We start from the raw sequence: 19,878 nt of genomic DNA, 5'->3' as shown, positions 1-19,878 counted from the left end.
TGTTCTTGTTTTTGACAGGACTTGGAGGAGGAATAGGTGGATGGCCCTTTGATCTTGTGGAATATGATGACGATGCCAGAGTACACGAACTAACCTTGGGGGAGGAGAATAAATAAACAAAAATAAAAACAAAAAGGTAACAAGTCAGTGAGGATTATAAGAAAAAAATGTTGCGATATTTAAACACATAGTGTAAGAATGTAAATCGTGTCCTAATTTGGGAACCTCTTTGTGCTCGAGGTAGGCCTAGCAACAAGTTGATTTGGAGAACTTAGAATGCTAATTGCCTTATTTTATTGATAAAAAGTAGACGAATCCCAAAACGACGCTAAATAATACGAAATAAAATGTCACTAGTGGCCATGGGCCTTATTACATTCATAAAACGAAAAGTAAATTCCTATTTATTTGGTCCCAGAAGGACCTTCCTCAGGTTGAATGCTCTCGTTGATCAGATCCTCCAATTCACGTAGGTTCACCAGTAGAAATGCCTTTGCCATATGTTCTCCTTTGTTTCCTTCAGCGTTCTGGCAGTTGGTGACTCTCTTCCTCACTTTCCCTTCCAATTCCAGCAGACTGTACTCCAAATATTCCAACTTTTCGCTAGCTTTGGCGGCCCTCTCTTTCCACTTGTTGATTTGGTCATTTGATGGAAGACTCCTCCACCAGTCTAGCAAGAGTGGGGGCATGCTAATCATGCCAAAACTGGGGACCTCGTGCCTCATTTTCTGCAAAACAAACAAGGTTAGGCCCTTACCCCCACCAGACTCGACTATTTAATACCAACAATTAGCATAAAAGCATTTAATTCTCCAAATAAATGCACAGAACGTGGTAGTGTCCGTTTGGGTTTTTGGAAAACCCAGTGGACTTTGGAAGAGGCTGTCTTAAAGAGTCATTATGCAGACAACATAACTGACTCGGCTAAGTTTGATCATGATGCATGCACAATTAAACAGAGTAAAGTTTCTATGGGGGTTTTAGACTGGTACCCATGAGCGGACAACTCAAGTGGAAAAGGCAAGGAACCGTCGACTACACCATTGATCGACTGGTTTTACCGCAAATACGCCTTTGCCGGATTTAAAGGGTGAAAATATCGGAAGAGCGCAACCACTCATTATAAGCGTTGCTATGGTATTTGGTTGGCACGAGTGGAATATGATGTTGAAAATATGTTTATGCAATGATTAAACAAGTTGTCACGTATTTGCACGTTCATAAAGTAATAATTACAATAATTTAAAACAGTCATAAAGGAGTGCAGTAGAGGAAAGCAGTAAAGGAGACAAGGGAAAGAAACAAGAGACGAGTCAGTTTCGTAATCGAAAAGAAAATTGAATGCTTAAATGAATAAACAAATAGTTGCGCATAAAGAAGCATAAATCACAATAATAGTCTGAAATGGTAAAAGCCTAAATGTCCCCAGCAGAGTCGCCATGCTGTCGCACCCCCTTTTCTCGCGAAATCGGGTTTATGACACTTGGGAGGACAACTCGTTCCCTTTTGGGAATTGGGTTTAAATTGAAGAGTCGCCACCTAATAGTTAAAGTGCATTAGGACACTAAGAAGAGTTTGATTTAGGAAAACCAGAGATTGGGTAAGGGCTTGAAATTATCCCGAAGGGAAGGTGTTAGGCACCCCTCAGGATCCACTAGTGTGGTTCCCGGCCATGCTACAATTGTGACTTTAAGAAATAAGTAGGCAAGTAGAAGTCTCAAATAAAGGGGTTTTTTTTTCACATAATATTTGCAAAATAGATTAAAGTTTAAAGGAACAAAAAGAAGCTGAATTTTTTAGGAAAACAATTCGAAAATTCTGAAAGTAATGAAAATAAACAAGTAAAGGGAGAGGGGTCCTAGGTTTATAAATAATATGGATAACCCCACACAACATCCGGTAATCACTCCTCAAAGAGGGGCTACGCGAGATGTTATCGTGTGGTCATCATATCCATATCTACCCTTTCCCACCCTATTAAGGTATTAAAGCGCGGAATGGTTTTGTTACTTATTACATGCTATTACCCGCCCCATTCTTATCAGTCCCGAAGGTACTTGGGACTACTAATCCTAAAAGGGGAAGGGGGTATGAGGTTTTGCAGTTTTAAAAGGATAAATTTCTAAGGCGACAACCAAAATATGTATAGCAAGTATTGGGAAAACACATAAACAGGTATGGCTCAAATAAACCTCCTCAAATCAAAGAAAGCATATAGTTTAGCGTGTCTCACACGTATTGATTAGGGTCTGATTAAAACTTTAAAGGCTAAAGCAGGCTGATTTATCACATATTTTCAGATAAGAAGTCCGAATTAGACCTGCCCGCTAGTTGTAATTAACAAAAAAAACTGGTGCAGTCATAACTTTTTATCTTAAGGCTTGCCTAAGCTTTAGACGAAACCTATAGGCATGATATCTACTGGTTTTAGAAAAGATGAAGTGTACTGCTTTTTTAAGAGGCCGTCAGTTATTCAGGGAAGATGAGTTTTGACAAAAGATTTTGCAGATGTTGGACAATGATATTGCCGATTTTAGACTTATAGGTGAACGAAAATGCTTTATACTAGGTTGTGAATTCCTATAGGCATGCTTTCTAGGCGTTGTTGACTTTAAAAAACATTGTTATTGACATGTAGAAATCCCATAGGCAAGTCATCTATATGCAGTTAGTTATTTAACTCCTATAAATAGGTTTGCCTAATGACAGATGCACATGCAAATTGCAGGAAGTCCTATGGGCATATTATCTATATGATATGTAGAATTTCAGAAATGACTTATGGACATGGTCTCTATATAATATAGAAGTGCAGAAACCTATAGACTTGGTCTCTATATAATGCAGAAGTGCAGAAACCTATAGACATAGTGTCTATATGAAATGCAGAAGTGCAGAAGTATAATAATTCCCTATGAACATGATATCTATATGAAATGCAGAAGTGCAGAAGTATAATAATTCCCTATGAACATGATATCTATATGAAATGCAGAAGTGCATAAGTATAATAATTCCCTATGAACATGATATCTACCCCTTTGCAGGCATAATTCCATCCCTTTTCACTAGCCATCCCCAATAGATATTACAAGTTATTATAGCCCAGAATGAAATAAGAAAAGCAAAATTAAAAGTACAACCAAGGGGAGCCTAATTCAGACTCCATGTCTGAAATATGAGATGAACCAACTCTAAAGATCATGATCCAAAACCTTCCTCTTATCTTTGGATGTGTCAGAGTTCCCTAAGAGCCTCCTATGGACTCCGGGCAGTGCTCACACCCAAATGTTATCAGATTAAGAACATAGTGCAGTGTGGAAGGGCCAGCCCTCAAGTGTCCAAGTTCAGTGTGAACTCAAGGTCCCAAGGCAAGGCTCACAAGAGGGGGCATAACCTAGAAGCTAGGAGAGAGTGCAAGTGCAGAAGTGAAATTCTGAAAGGGGAAATGGGGGAAAAGGGAACAACTTAAAAATCAGTGCATATAGGGGTATAGAGGAGTAGGGAATTTGCAAGAACACAAGAGAAGCAGGCTGATTGGCATACTCAGCAATGGGATATGCTGGCACACCCTCCATCCTGTTAGAGGTTAGGACCTCATTGGTTCAGAACACAAGTCATGGGAAACAACTCATGTTGCCATGCCCTAAGTCACCTCTTACAAACACACAGGGGTAATGGGGTAGGGAGAAAAGATTCACAGTATAAATAGGCAGTAGAACATAGACATATTAAGTTAAATATTGAACTCTACATAAGCAGTAAGGTAGCCATGGATATAAAAACTTTAAGTAAACACATTGGGGTGATTCTGAAACTAAAATTAGGACATACCAATTTCAGAGAAAACAAACAAAGAGAAAGTAGTAGTCTTGTAAAGCCAAAGTGCAAACGAGCAATCAGAATGCTATGAGTTTAGAAGAGAATTGTGAAGTCTGAAGTGTAGAAGTATTTAATTGATGGTGTCCTAAAGTGTAGAAGGGTCGTTCCCTTTTATAGCGAAGAAAGCAAGTAGAAATAGGTAAGAAAAATAGTTTGGAAATCAATTACACAAGATCTCCCTTTAATTAAGGGATTCTGATTTCAAACGGTCAAAATAATTAAGGAAATGGGTCAATCAAACACTTTTCCAGAGTAGTACAAGAGGGGTAAATACATAGAGGTTTATTTAAGTACAAAGTCTTGATAGTACACGGTTTGTGCAAATAAGGAAGGGAAATCAGTTAATAGCTAGTAAATCAGAAATTGAGGATTTCGTATGAATGAACCAGGTCAGAAAGATGGGAAGGATTTCGACTTAAGGAAAACCAGTACCAATCAATTAAACTTATTAAAAAGAATTCTGAATCAATCACAAGTTGGAAAACCATTTTGAAGAAAAATTCCTCATATATAAAAGCACACAAACACGTTAAACATGAAGAAATTTGTCATGATATTTAATAGAAGAGTCTAGCGTAGGAGAATCAGAATTGTGTGCAAGCAAAAGAAGTTCACACTTAGTTCATAGACCCAGAAATAAGTCTGAAAGAGTCAAGGGTCCTCAAACAGAACCCTAGTTTGATCATATAACCAAACTCGGAGGAAACCCCCAAATTCTAGGGTTTCCGACTCGAGTCAAATACAGAGATGAGGAGGCAACAGGCTCAGAGATTTCTTTTCAGAATCTCATGAGAAGACAAGCAAATACAAATAATATTCAAAGCAGACAGAGTGGAGAAGTATAATGAGAGAATAGTCAAGACAGTAAAAGAAACGTGTTTAAGAAAATCTTTTAGAAGGGACTTAAACAGAGTTTAGTAGAAGGCAAACAAAACTTAAAAACTCAGTAGGAAATACATACAGTAGAAGAACACAAAAATACTGGAAAAGCATAGTAAAATATCATATAGGAAAATACAGCAAGATAAACATGAGAGCATGGTACAAAACACAGTAGAAAAACAAAGCACAGAAGAACATGTATAGCATAAGAAAGTAGTAGAAGCACACGTGTGACAAATACACACAAAGAAAGGAAAAGAAGAGTCGGAGAAACATTTTAAGCTTTTTCAGAAACCCTAAATCGGAAAGAAGTAATTTTTTTGAAAGAAAAAAATTGGGGAAAATGTTTAAAAACTCAAGTAGAGCACAACTATAGAACAGATCTAAGAAAAAATCAGAGAAAACCTCGAATAGCTTAGGGTTTCAGGGGAACCCTAAAACGAGGATGGCTTTGAAAAGGTTCGATCTCAGTCGGAGAGGTTAGAACCATGATCAAAACATCATTGTACGCCGGAGCAAAACCGGCAAGGGCCTTGGATCTGTAGAGATCTGAACAGACACCTTCGAGGTCAGACCTAGCACCTTCGAATACCAAGTGTTTGAGAGCAGAGGGAGATGAGTTTAGGCCATCCATGACTTGAGATGCCATGGATTCCGGTGAGCTTGAGGTAGAAGACAGTGAGAGAGGCTAGGGTTTCGAGAGGGTTCGAGAGAGTTTGAGAGGAGTGGGATTTCAGAGGCAGCTGATAGAAGAGAATGAGGGGATTAGGGTAGTCATTGGGGAATTAAAAAGGTAAGGAATGATCGTGGCCGTTGATCAAAATGATCAACGGCCTGGATTAAAAGAGAGGGCCGGGCAGATCGAATAAGCGGGTCAGGGGTCGGGTCAAATTTAAATTGGGTTGGGTAATTTGGGATTTGAAATTGGGTTATTTGGGGGATCAATTTGAGCTATAATTGAAATAGCCAGTTTTTCCCTTTTTATTTTATAAAAATAGTAAAATGACTTCTGAAAAATAAATTAAAGGTACAAAATTAATTAATAATATATAGATATTATATTAAAAATGCTGGAACTAATTTTATAATTATACGCGCAATTTAATCTTAAAATAGGCTAAAATTGCAAGTAAATGCAATTTAACTTTTAAAATACTAAATAAATTTACAAAAATGTGCAAAAATTACCTTAGCTATATTTTGGTATAAATATGAGAATAGAATAAATTATTCACCAAAATGATGATTTTGGAAATAATTATTAGTTTTTGTACTACTAAAATAGGGCAATAAATTGATTTAAATTTTTTTTTTAAATTAGGAAAAATACTAAAACGTTTGGATATACCTATATATGCATACATATGATATTTTGAAAGTATTTTGGATATATAAAATATACAGGGAAAAATTGGGTATCAACACTAACTTCACTTCGAGTTCGAGCAAGTTCTCACTCGACTATAAAGTCCAAGGGCTAGCTTAACCCGAGTTCCAGCAAATTCTCACCCGGGGACTACCTATCAAGCCCAAGGGCTACCTTATCTCGAGTTCGAGCAAGTCCTCACTCGACCATAAAGCCTAAGGGCTAACTTTACTTCGAGTTCGAGCAAATCCTCATTTCGGGTTTAGATCGTTAGTCACAGTACCCGATTCGTCTTCAATAGATTCAAAGTTTCTGTTTACCTGCTCGACCAGATCGGCATGTTCTTTTTGGGCCACCTCTAAATCAGCTCGAAGGCTCTTAACCTCCATTTATCTTTGCTCACTAAGAAGTTTGAAGGTATCCTTCTCCTCGGTGAGCCCCCGGATCTAGGCCTCATACTGGCTCAGCTCCTCTCGTGATCGGAGGAAGGCTTAATGATGAAGCACCGAAGCCTGAAAAATACGAAAAAGGAAATTATATAAAAAAGCATAAGTACAGAACCTAAAATTGTCAAAGGCATCTAAGGTTACCCGATTCAATGCCTGTTGAGCTTCATTGAATAGGTAGGGCATCTCCATTTTATCCATATTAGCCTGGTCCTCTTCGGTTACCAAACACCAAAGGTTTCTAGCCACCCCTACATGGCAGAAAGGACCCGAGCATCCTCCGGGACTGAGATGACAACTGATCACTTGCGCTCGGGATCAATACTTGGGACTGGAAACTGAATAGTCAGTTTAAGGCTCGAGGAAGCCTCGCTCGAGCTCTTCTTCATTATCTCCAAATTACCCAGACCGGTGACATCTTCTACCCCAACAAAATAACCATGGAAATGATCTTCCTCTACGTGGGCTCCTTCCCCATAACAAGTCTCCATGGTCTGAGCGTCACAAATCATCGAATCAAAAACTGAAGGAAACAAGGGGGAATCCCCGATATGTATCGCTGCAAGTGGGTCCTTTGAGGCACTGCTCCCGCCTTGGGGAGCCTCAAGCCCGAGCTCTACACTAATGTTCACCACCTCTTCAACAGTCTCTTTTCCCTAAGATAAAACATCTTTGCTTTCTCTTAGCTCGGGACTAGGGCCGAAGTCTCCCCCTCGACCTCATTAAGACTAGGTGGAGCAGTATCAACTCCCACTGGTTTCGAGGTTCTCCAAACTCCGGTGTTAGCTCGAGCATGGGCCACCAGCCCTGAATCATCTTCATTCTCTTCTTCTTCGTCCTCTTCGGGCTCCTCCAGTAGCCGACGAACTGAGTCCATTGTTAAAGGGATGATATCCCCCTTGGGTTTATGGGTTGTCTTCTTTTTGGACTTCTACCCCTCAAGGTTCGCAGAAGTCGAAGCCCTCTTCCTCTTCTTCTCCCCTACCAGCTTCGAAGCAAATGATGGGGGAGGAATTTCATCATCACCCAGAGGTCTCACCATCACCTCCTTCCCAAGGCCTACAAAAGAAGAGAAACAAATAAGTTTGGAAATATGCTCGAACATTGGTCAAATCATTAGGTAAAGGAGAGAAACTTTCCATGACTACTAGCTTCCCATCGACCCCTCGCCAAATCACGCCATGCGCGCTTAGTGGGTCGATTGCGATATCAGACTCCTGACCTAGTCCTTGAGTTGGGGAACTGTACCCGACATCTAAATAACAGTTGCATCTAGTAAAACACTGATAAGAAAGGATGAAAAAACAAAGACAATAAACAGGAATTAGGGACGGAGTCATACTTACGTTTCATATTCTATTTCTCAGGAAATGGCATACTTTCGAGTGGGATCAAGTCCGAGGTCTTCACTCGAACAAATCGACCCATCCAGGTCCGGTCTTTGACCTCATCTATGCTCGAGAAAAGTGCCTTGATGACTTGTCATTGGAGCTTTATTAGTCCCCTCGATAGAGTCAGAGGTTATATAAGCGTATAATGTGGTCGAGGGTGAAGGGAAGCCCATCGACTTTGCTTGAGAAGAAACAAAGTAGTATCACTATCCTCCTAAAGGAGGGATGAATCTGACCAAGAGTGGCCTCGTACTTCTTACAGAAGTCTATGATGATCGAATCCAAGCGACCCAACGTGAAAGGGTAAGTGTAAATACTTAAGAACCCTTCCATATGAGTGGTGATTGCCTCTTCTAGAGCAGGCACCACCACGTGTTTGTTACCCCAGTTGGAATCTTTTTTAACCTGAGAAAGAAGTTTTTTGGTGATCGAACATATATATCTTGATACCGGCTCACATCGGCCCGACATCGAGGAAGTCGTTTCAACCTTAAAATCAGAGTCGAGAACATACCCTCCCGGGAAAAACTCTTCAGGGCGTGGCTGCGCCGCCGGTTCCTCGCCGGTCGACCGTAATAATGAAGCAGTCTCCTTTCTCGGAATGATTTTAGATGTTTTGGCTATTATAAGTGAGAAGGAATAGATATTGGAATTTTCTGTGTTTTAGGAAGAACGAGAAGAGAAATTCAAAGATCTGAAGATAGGAAGCTCTGAAGAATGCAAAGAACTATGAAGATTAGAATGAAAGGGATTGGAAGTAAAGTTTGGGCAAAAGGAGGAAGATATATTTATAGGTTAAAGACGACGGTTCAGAACTGGTAGTGGCTGACAATAACAAACAGACATTTAATGCCTCGACGTCCGAACCGACGGATGTTTCAGTACCCACTTGTCGCTGACGTCATGATCGAGCTCGTCGCTTACGTCATGGTAAACCGAGGGGAAGCTCGAAAACTCAATTCGTTTCTTGTTATTATACTCCAAAAAACGAGGGGACTGTCTGTATACGATCAAAATCGGGTTTGCCTAATTTTGTATGGCTAATTGGAACAACGGTGTCAGACCAAGGCTCTGCCCCACGTTTTATCGAACCATGGCACAGAGATGGATTGTTAAGCTCATGAATCAATGACCGATCAAGAACGAGACCATCCATGATCGATACCAAAGCGGAATGGAGATCGAGTGAGATCGAAGGAAGCCTGCTAATTAAGTCGAATAACGGAAAGCCGAGATATCCGTGACCAAGCAAGAATCGTGGCGGAAATCTCGGCACGTATCAAGTCGAGACTGGTTATTTAGTCAATCATGGGATTTCTTTCTGTATTTAGAATTGTACCAAAAGTAGAATTTCTCTGCTATATAAAGGGGCTTCTAATCACTTTGTAAGCAGGACATATATTCACGCATAATCAAGCAATATACTGCATTTTTCTCTCTTAAGCTCTCTTAAAGCTCTGGTGTTCAGTTCATACTTTTTTAGCATGCTTTGTTGTTCGAGTGCGATCTAGCTCGAGGGCCACTGTTGTTCATCACATTGGTTTGCTTTATTTTACTGTTAATTTCTAGCATTAATTTTCATATTTATCAGTTTGTGCCAAGTGAAATTACATATTCTTCAAACCACTTATAAGTTTAATTGTTATCCAATTTTAAGGTTAAAAAGTACAAAAACTTCACAAATGAGGCGATCATTAACCAGCTATAAGGGTCCATTCTTGTGTGATAATAATTGAGAAGAACTAGTTTGAAAGTAACAAACTCGGAGAAGTAAAAGAAAGGACAGATGATTTCTGGACAAACGCCCACAACTACAATGGAAGTAAACCTTTGCTGTTAGTTGAATCGTACAAAGTGAACATAAAATAGGAGAGAAATAAGAGAAATGGTGGCCATTAACGGGTAAGAGACGAACAAAGAAGAGAAGAGGGAAAGGGAAAATTGAGTTTAGATTTTTTGTCGAAAAGACAATAAGATCCCTAGTTTTATTTAGTTGGCAAAACATAGTGAGGATTTTTAGGAAAATTAAAAGATGGGTACTTGCTAATGTACTACCTTCACGTTATATAGTATGTTAGCAAAATCATATGTACATATATATTTTTTTACTAGTGTTACGATACGCACGATTGCACGTATACCCAATACGAAACCTTATAATTTTTTTAAAGTTACATATAAATATCTGATCTCTATATACATGCGAACATCCCTTCTCGGAAATTGAAAAAGTTATCTTAAAATAATAAATTTTTAAATGTAAACATTCCTTCTCAAATATTAAAAGAATTATCTTAAAATAATAAATTTTTAATTGGATACAAATTGCAAAAATATCTATATTGTTGTTAGTAATAATTTTAAACGACAAATCAGTACAATATGTCGATAGACAAAATATATTAATAGATAGCCTGCTAGAGTGAAATTGAGTAATTAATGCTCCATATCATAAATTCCTCAATTTTACTCTACCATGCTATTATTTTGTATATATTTTTTCGAGCACAAATTTATCGGTAAAAAAAATTAAATAAATTCAAATAGAGTTTTCTCGAATAAAGGTTATCATTATTATAATTGCCCAAACAAAGAAAGTATCCCTATTTCTATTATTATCTCTTTTATGTCCTTGCACTGTGACTCCACTAATCAGTAGAGCAATGAGTACAGATATCGTGCGTCGAAGGCTAACCTCCACAGTGAATTATCAATAAGTGCAATTCGTATCGATCTTGTCCTCGTAGTTCATTTGGTTATTAATTATTATCATGACTAAAATTTTCCTTTTTTTTAATGTTAAATGGAAATTGACCTCATTATCAGTGTGGAAATCTATAACAGTATTATACATGCAAAAGTAAAAAAGTGAAGAAGAGAGTACTTAAGTATTAATATATTTGGCTTAATGAGTAGCATATTAGTTCCAATCTGCCCTTTGAGCCTATTTGGAAATTGCGTTCTTTCACCACCAACTGATATAGGCGGGCAATCTAAATATAAATATCCAATGTTGAGGACATCATAAAAATTGATTAAATTGAGGACTAAATTAGTTCAAATTTCCAAACCCTAGGGACTAAATTGTTATTTACTCTTTCTCTAAAAGACAATCTTACTTTAGAGTTCAAAGAAATTTATAATTTCATCTTTTCCACATTTATCTTGAAACATAAAAAGAAAGAGAAAAGAATAAATAGAAAAGTCCGCTTTGTATGATTGCTTTGACTGATGATTGGGGTCTCTACTTCAAGAAGAACAATAAGATTATGATTACTTGAAACGGCGGATGTGGGAGTATGTCTCCCCATGATAGAGAAATACAATGATTTCATCTTTGTAAAATATGAAGACGAGATAATGAACTTAAAGACTTCTTTGGGACGTGAGAGAAAAATTAAAATTTCTTTGTATGATAGGAGAATGATTGTACAATAGCTGGACATCGACAATTATTAACTCTTACTTGGTTTAATTTTATTATTATCCTTCATTTTTCTATTCTTTTCTTTTTAATTATCTCTTCCTTTTCCTTTTCTTCTTTGACAGTACATACAATTGTTGTATTTCTCGTTCGCAATATAATGATCAAAATACTTCCTTTATTGACTACAAATTTTAAAGCTTGAAACAATTGGTAAGAGAACTGAGAAAGCACATGAACGAACGATAGCAATAACTATTTATTGGATTTGAAATATTAATAAGGTCATCTATTTTCGAACATAATCAACAGCATCTCACTGAAACTTGCTACGGTTAGAACCACTCAAAGTGCACATCTAAACTTTGTATTGTCTTAATTATTCCCTCTGAACTTGAATATTCATATTATTTACCCCCTTACTAACCTCACCCGATGGAGGTGAGAGCCACACGTTGCCCCGTGGAATTTTCTAACGTGGCATTTCTTAAAAAATAAAATATGCTTTTTTACCTTTCTAAATTGATTAATTTTTTGGATCATCTTGCATACATTGAAAATTTATCAAATTAGTGCATAAATGTTTTTGGACTAGGCCTCTACAAGATGAGCATATTAGGGTTACTGGGTGGCTACTCCACCTAAACCCTAATACATGCTTACAAAAAGGGCTACATATGTCCTTCAAAAACCATCTCAGCAATTTCATAAACTCTCCGAATATGCACAAAGAAATCAAATATACGATTTCTGAAATTCCACAAAACTCTTTAAATATTCATTAAGAGGTCAAAGACATGTCAAATATGTCTTTCAGTTTTAGCAACATTCAAGATCCAAATGTAGTGTTGCTACATGCTTCTTGATCATCAAATACATCAAGGAGATGCATATTGTCATGACCCAAACTGATGGGCCGCGACGGGTGTCTGAGTCCTATATGTCAAACACCCCTAAGCATGCGTCTAAGATATGAACATGAATAACATCTGTTGCATTACGAAATTGACATACGTGAAGGAAACCTGCCATCAAGGCATATGTACGTATACATGCAGAATACAGTGGGCGAGCCGGCAAGGCTGCTATAGACAACTATACATCAAAAACTGAAAGCCGACAAAGCCACATACAACCCAACTAGACATACTGTCCACAGACCTCTAACAGAAACATAACTGTACAAAGACGGGACTGAGCCACGTCATACTCATATACATATATATGTACAAACGTATCGTACCAATATCAAAAGCAACTCCGAATCAAATGGAGCACGCCAACTCTCGCTGATCATGAATCCTAAGAAGGGGGACCGTCAGCTTGCCTACCTGCACCTGCAGGCATGAAACGCAAGCCCCGTAAAATAGGGCGTCAGTACGAAAAATGTACTGAATATGTAATACAAGGAAATTAGTACGTGAAAGACATAGATGAAACATGGAATATAGAAACAATTCTTTAAATCTGAATAACTTTATAAATTCTAAATCATTTATAATCACATACACGTGCATATAAATATCGTGTCATGCATAGGTATGGGTTTACATTATATCATCAAGCCGCTGAGGGCATCCCATCATATCATCTCGGCCACTGTGGTCAACATCATCAACATATATCAACTAATCAAGTGGTAGTGCGTATATAACGCCGTAACCTTTTCCCATATCCCATATACATATATTTACATATATACGTGTATATAACGCCATCTGGTCAGGGGTCAATGCACATGTATAAATGAGTGAAATGCATGAAAAATACGTAATAATCTCAATATTCCTTCCGGATAAAAATTTTCAACTGTGTATTATTCTGAGACCCATGAACAAAAGATAACAATTTTTCATGGTGAATAAAGAACATAGACACCCCTACTATTTCTATGAATAGAATAATTTATGGAAAGTGTGTGTTTGCTCGTTTCTTCAGTATCATATGGACCATGCCAAAAGAAAGAAGGGACGGCCTTAACATAGCTGTTCCTGGAACTATTTGAACGAACCTGCTTCTGCGAAATATGGACAAAATTCTGCTTTGAAATTTTGAAACGAAATTTGGTTGCTCTTTGAAATTTCAATCAAAATGTTGGCTTGGATTTGAAATTTGGACGAATTGATTCTGCTTCTCACGTCTTTGGTTTGAAAACAAATACGGAATGTGCTTTCTTTTAGTGAATTGCTTACTAAGTTTTCCTAGATAATGATAAGTCTTGTTTGCTAAGACTTTAAGTCATGTCTTGGTTGATTTCATAAGAAGCCATCCGGCAAAAGTGACTACTTAGTCATTTCTAATTTTGTGGCTTTTTGCCACGTTTGGGGGGGGGGGTTATTTTATTATTATTTTTATCCACTTATTAGTTAACTGGGTAATGTGTTGTTACACGGTAATTAATCAATTACCACAAATTACTTAAAATTCTATTTATTTTTAAAATACTTCATATATACTTTATATATTATGCTACCGTGGTCATATGGTACCTTGCATGGTACTAGTTCATAATTATCGGGTATTATCGCTCGACCCGTATTTTATTTCAAATTGGCCACTTTCAATGAAACTCGTTTTCTTTAATCCGTGTACCCTTTTATCCTTCATATCACTTATTTATCGCTTGTTATAAATAGCCTAAATACGTTAACGTCAGGATGATTTCATCCCCGAGTCTACGTCAATTGACCGAAGACGAAACTTTTAACGTACGAAAATGCGAGATGTAACATCATTCCCCCCTTAGAATCATTCGTCCTCGAATGTTTAACTCCCCGTGATCTATGTATCTTTTGGCAGGGTCACCTATGTAATAACACCACTACCAATTCTCCTCGTAGAAGCTTAATCACCCAACACCACACAGGACCACAATTATGAATAACAACCATAGCCTCACACGAACAACGACAATAGCCAATAAAGGAATATGTACACGTACCTTATGATTATGATGTCTCAGTCGGACCCTTCTCTGGAGGAGGAAATAAGTAGGGATATTTAGACTTTATGTCTTCCTCGGTCTCCCAAGTCATTTCCTCCACATTGTTCCTCCAATGGACTTCTGTAATATAGATACGTGAAAACCCGAATGGACAGACTCCAATTTCGAGGGCAATTCTAACTCATAAGCTACTTTTTTCACTCTATGAATGATCCTATAAGGCCCAATATACCGTGGGCTTAGTTTGCCTTTCTTGCCAAACTTCATCACACACTTCATAGGCGACACCTTTAAGAATACCCAGTCATCAACCCCGAACTCTAAATCTCGTCGTCGCACATCGGAATATGACTTTTGATGACTCTGAGCTATAAATAGTCGATCCCAGATAAGCTTTACTTTTTCTAGGGCTTGCTGAACCAGGTTTGGCTCATATAATCCAGATTCTCCAACATCAAACCACCCTATGGGCGACCTACACTTCCGTCCGTAAAGAGTTTCGTATAGAGCCATCTGAATATTGGAATGGTAACTATTATTATATGCGAACTCAATAAGCGACAGATGATCATCCCAGCTACCTTTGAAGTCTATTACACAAGCTCGTAACATATCCTCTAGTGTCTGTATAGTACAATCAGTCTGTCCATCTGTCTGGGGATGAAATGTCATACTAAGACTTACTTGAGTCCCCAATCCTTTTTGGAAGGACCTCTAGAAGTTAGCTGTAAATTGAGCTCCTCTATCCGAGATAATAGATACAGGGACACCATGCAGCTGTACTATCTCCTTGATATAAAGCCTAGCATAATCCTCTGAGGAATATGTAGTTCTAACGGGCAAAAAATGGGCTAACTTTGTAAGCCTATCCACAATCCCCCATATCGAATCAAACTTACGCTGGGTACGAAGTAAGCCTACAATGAAGTCCATATTGATTACATTCTATTTCCAAGTCAGAATCTTCATAGCTTGCAATAACCCATCGGGTTTTTGATGCTCAATTTTAACCTGCTGATAGTTAGGACACTGAGTAACAAACTCTGCTATATCCTTTTTCATTCCATCCCACCACTACACTTCCCTGATATCATGATACATCTTTGTTGCTCCTAGATGGATAGAATAATGAGAATACTGAGTTTCTCCCATAACCTGCCAACGCAACCCTGTAAAATTAGGCATACATAATCACCCTTGATATCCGAGGACCCCATCTTCTGTAATTTCAAATGGTGTCTTCTCCTTCTGAAGAATGGTATCCCTATAATGAACTAGCACAGGATCCTCGTACTGGCGTTCCTTTACTTCAGTTACTAAAGAGGATGTTGCCGTATTCTGAAGAGTAATTCCAATGTCGCATGAGTCCAGTAACCAAACTCCAAGACTAGCTAGCTGATGAACCTCATGGGCTATTCCCATCTTTTCTGGCTGTAAATATGACATGCTACCCATAGATCTACGGCTGAGGGCGTTGGCTACTACATTCTCCTTCCCAGGATGGTATAAAATATCAACGTCATAGTCTTTAAGTAGCTCCAACCATCTCCTTTGACGTAGATTCAATTCCTTTTGCTTGAAGATGTACTGGAGGCTCTTATGATCCATATAGAAGTCAACATGAGCGCCATATAAGTAGTGTCTCCATATCTTTAGTGCATGAATCACCACGGCTAAATCTAAATCGTGGGTCGGGTAGTTCTTCTCATGCTTTCTTAGTTGTCTAGAAGCATAAGCCACAACCTTACCATGTTGTATCAGCACACAACCCAATCCAATGCCTCAAGTGTCGCAATAGATAACATAACCATTGGTCACTTCTGGGAGAGTTAGAACCAGTGCTGAAGTTAATCTGTCTTTTAATGCTTGAAAACTCCGTTCACAAGCATCAGTCCATTGAAACTTTGCTCCTTTCTGAGTCAACTTTGTCAAAGATGCTGAAAGGGAAAAAAATCCTTCCACAAATCTCCTATAATAGCCTGCCAAACCGAGAAAGCTACGAACCTCCGTCGGTGTTGTGGGTCTAGCTTAACTCTTTACTGCCTCAATCTTTTGTGTATCCACCCGGATACCTTCACCCGAAATGATATGCCCAAGGAAAGTTAGAGTTCAACCAGAATTCACATTTAGAAAATTTTGCATACAACTTCCCTTCTTATAGAACTCTGAGCATAGAATACAGATGATTAGCATGCTCATCCTATGAACGAGAATACACCAATATATCATCGATAAATACAATTACGAATAGATCTAAAAATGCCTAAACACACTGTTCATCAAATCCATGAATACTGCTGGGGCATTGGTCAGATCGAATGACATAACTCGAAACTTAAAGTGCCCATATTTAGTCCTGAATGTTGTCTTTGGAATATCTTCATCCTTATCCCTTACCTGATGGTACCCGAACCTCAAGTCTATCTTTGAAAAACACTTGGCACCTTGCAATTGATCGAATAAATCATCAATTCTCGGGAGCGAGTACTTATTCTTGATTGCCACCTTATTTAGTTGCCTATAATCAATACAAATTCGTAAGGAACCATCTTTCTTCTTCACAAACAAAACAGGTGCTCCTCACGGTGACGTACTAGGTCTGATAAAGCCTTTTTCAAGTAAGTCCTTTAGTTGTTCATTTACCTCTTTCAACTCTGCGGGGGCCATTCTATAGGGAGGAATAGATATTGGATGTGACTCTACTTCCACATCCTGAATCCGAACTAAGTGATAAATACAACCCGTTCAGATTATTTTCCTTGCCTTGAGATAGGAAATAAATCTAGCTCTCAGCGATGCCGTGTTACATTTCTACTCCAAAACAGGCTCCTCTGGAAATTGAAATCAGATAATCTTTGATTTACAATCAATGTTGGCATGACAATAAGACAAGCAATCCATACCCATTATAACATCAAATTCTACCATATCTAACTCGATTAAGTCTACTATGGTAGGTCGACCATGAACTATTATTATACAACCCCTGTATACTTGCTTAGCTATCACCGAGTCCCCAACAGGTGTAGATACCTCAAAAGGTTTGACCAATTCAGGTTTTATTACAAACTTACCAACAACTAGCGAGTAACGTATGATAAGTGGAACTTGGGTCAATCAGTGCATATACATCATATGAGGAGACTGATAATTTACCTGTAACAACATCAAGCGATGACTCCTGGTCCTGTCATACTTCCAATGCATAAATGTGGTTCTAAGGGATGCTCGAGCTAGATGCTCTGCCTCTGCCTCTATCACGACTGATTGGTGCTTGGGGACCTTGCCCAGGGGAGCGTACTGATGATGACGAACCATCTGCAGATTCCAAAGGCTGAGTTATGCTTGCATAACCTCTCATCGGACAATCCCTAACATGGCCCGAATAACTACAAGTATAACAAACACCTAACCCCATACGACACTGCCAGGTATGCTGCTTACCACAGTGAGCACATCATGGCAAGGGTGGCCTCATCTGATTTAACTCACCCATATACTGAGAACCTGAGGCCCTAAAATTTTAACCAGACCCTAAATATGAAGAACGATCAAATCTCTTACCGCCAAACTAAGGGGGCGCACTAGCCGAGGGCTGGGATGGATACCTTGAGTACTGCTACCTCTGACCACTTCGAAACTTACCAGAAGGACTCAAAGACCTCACTCTCTTATTCTGGGTCCTATCATGCTCACGATCGGTCCTCTATTTCTATTTACACTCTTCTACCCCCTAAGCGTATGCCTGAATACGAGAAATATCCATGTCTGGTTGAAGTGAGACCGACATACAATTGTTAAGAAAGTAAGGCTCTAATACCATCATGAACCGGTGAACCTGATCCTCCATATTAGATACAATAGTGGGAGCATACCTAGCCAACGAATCAAACTGAAGACTGTACTCCCGAACACTTATGTTACCTGCCGAAGGGTCAAGAACCTATCCACTCTGGCCTGTCTAAGCTTTGGTGGAAGATAATGACAAAGAAAATCTTCTATAAACTCCTGCCATACCGCTGGATGGGAATCTTCACCTCTAGACAATTCTCAAGACTCATACCAATTAACTGCAACATCTCAAAGTCTATAGGAAGCTAGCTCAACTGACTCAGTCACAGTGGCCTTCATTACCCGTAACGTCCTCTGCACTCTATCAATAAATACTTGAGGGTCCTTGTTTGGATCTGCTCCAATGAATACCGGAGGGTCTAAATTAATAAAGTCACGAACCCTTGCACTCACTGACCTATCTGCATGACCAATACCTACTTCCTGATGCCGAGCCTGCGCGGCTACTAATTGGGTCAATAACTGAATAACATCTCTCATCTCCTAACCCGGTGCATCTGGCTGAGGTGTTGAATGTACAGGGGTGGGCGCTGGAGCTGGTGCCCCTCGGAGCTCTTCTGGAAAGGGCGGGGTATGTGAAGTTTGAGATGTAATCTCACCATGAGACTCTCCCCGAGCCCTGGTAACTCGTGGCGTTCGACTAGTAGTCTCACCATCCACAGACATTCCCTTCTGGGCGGTCGTACTCTTTGGAGGCATCGCTGAAAATATAACTTATCGTTAGGAACATGAATTCTTGTATCGCACGATCTAAGATAAAAAGAGAGGATAACATCCTATATGTCCTGTAGCCTCCTATTTATAAGTGTGGAGCACGATACACCCATAAACAAGACTCTACTAGACACAGTCTGTAGACAACCCTAGGACAGAACTGCTCTGATACCACTTTTGTGAGGACCCAAACCAATGGGCCGTGACGGGTGCCTGAGTCCTACCTGTCAAACACCCTTAAGCATACGTCTAAGATATGAGCCTGAACAACATCTGCTGCATTACGAAATTAACATACGTGAAGGAAACCTGCCATCAAGGCATATGTACGTATACATGCAGAATATAGTGGGCGAGTCGGCAAGGCTGCTATAAACAATTATACATCCAAAACTGAAAGCCGACAAGGACACATGCAACCCAACTAGACATACCGTCCACAGACCTCTAACAGAAACATAATTGTACAAAGATGGGACTGAGCCACGTCATACCCATATACATATATATATATACAAACGTATCGTACAAAAATCAAAAGCAACTCCAGATCAAATGGAGCACGCCAACTCTCACTGATCAAGGGTCCTAAGAAAGGGGACTTGTCAGCTTGCCTACCTACACCTACGGGCATGAAACGCAGGCCTCGAGAAATAGGGTATTAGTACAAAAAATGAACTGAGTATGTATGGCATGGAAATTAGTACGTGAAAAACATAGATGAAACATGGAATATAGAAACACGTTTTTAAATCTGAATAACTTTATAAATTCTGAATCATTCATAATGTCATGCACATGCGTATAAATGTCACGCCATGCATAGGTATGGATGTACATTATATTATCAAGCCACTGAGGGCATCCCATCATATCGTCTCAGCCACTGTGGGCAACATCATCAACATATACCAGTTGATTAGGTGCTGGTGCATATATAACGCCGTCAACCTTTTCTCATATCCCATATACATATA

This window comes from Nicotiana tabacum, chromosome 18 (assembly GCF_000715075.1).
Source record: "Nicotiana tabacum cultivar K326 chromosome 18, ASM71507v2, whole genome shotgun sequence".
NCBI classification, from domain to species: domain Eukaryota; kingdom Viridiplantae; phylum Streptophyta; class Magnoliopsida; order Solanales; family Solanaceae; genus Nicotiana; species Nicotiana tabacum.
This window is presented reverse-complemented; position numbering follows the sequence as displayed.